This window comes from Egretta garzetta, unplaced genomic scaffold (assembly GCF_000687185.1).
Source record: "Egretta garzetta isolate BGI_Z169 unplaced genomic scaffold, ASM68718v1 scaffold66, whole genome shotgun sequence".
NCBI lineage: Eukaryota > Metazoa > Chordata > Aves > Pelecaniformes > Ardeidae > Egretta > Egretta garzetta.
Genome location: NW_009259856.1, coordinates 97,010 through 97,695, shown reverse-complemented (window position 1 = coordinate 97,695; position 686 = coordinate 97,010).

The following is a 686-nucleotide window of genomic DNA, read 5'->3' as shown; positions in this document are numbered from 1 at the left end:
CGCAGGAGCGGCTCATTTGCAAGAACTGATTTATTTTGATATTTCAAAGAAGCGTGGGGCTGTCCCACCTCAAACACCGTGCAGGAGCCGGTGCAGGATGAGTCAGGCTGCTGTTATTTGCATTGCATCAGTTCCCTGATGGTGCAGGGCATTGCATGGGCACGTTGGGAGGAACGATCCCTGCTTGCTGTAGGAGCCTGTCCCCAGCCCCAGGGACCCGGCCAGCTCCCGGGGCGGGCACAGCGCCGCAGCCAGGGCTGTGGGCATGGCCTCCACCGGCTCCCTGGGGATGGCAGCAGGCCCGGGGTCGTGGCAGCCGTTCCACAGCGTTGCAGGGTTAATTCCCAAGCAGCAGCAGCAAAGTTTGTGTGGTGCTGGCAATAAAACCAGAATGAAAGTGTTCCCATAACAGCCTTGGTGCTGGAGGCCAGTTCTCAGGGTCAGCCGTGTGCCGGGGGGGGTGCGGAGGGGGTGTCTCTGCCCTCACCCCAAGTGCAAAGAGCAGCCATGGTGAGCACCAGCTGGGGAGAAGGCAGGAGAAAGGGGAGTTTCCCAGCCTGTCCCCAAGGACACTGCCTGCCTGCGTGGTGGCTCGGGGCCCTGGGGCAGCGGGAGCCGGTTATGGGTGCGGGTTTGTTGGGCAGCTTGTTCCCTGCCTCACGCGGGGGCTGGGGGCTTGGTGCACG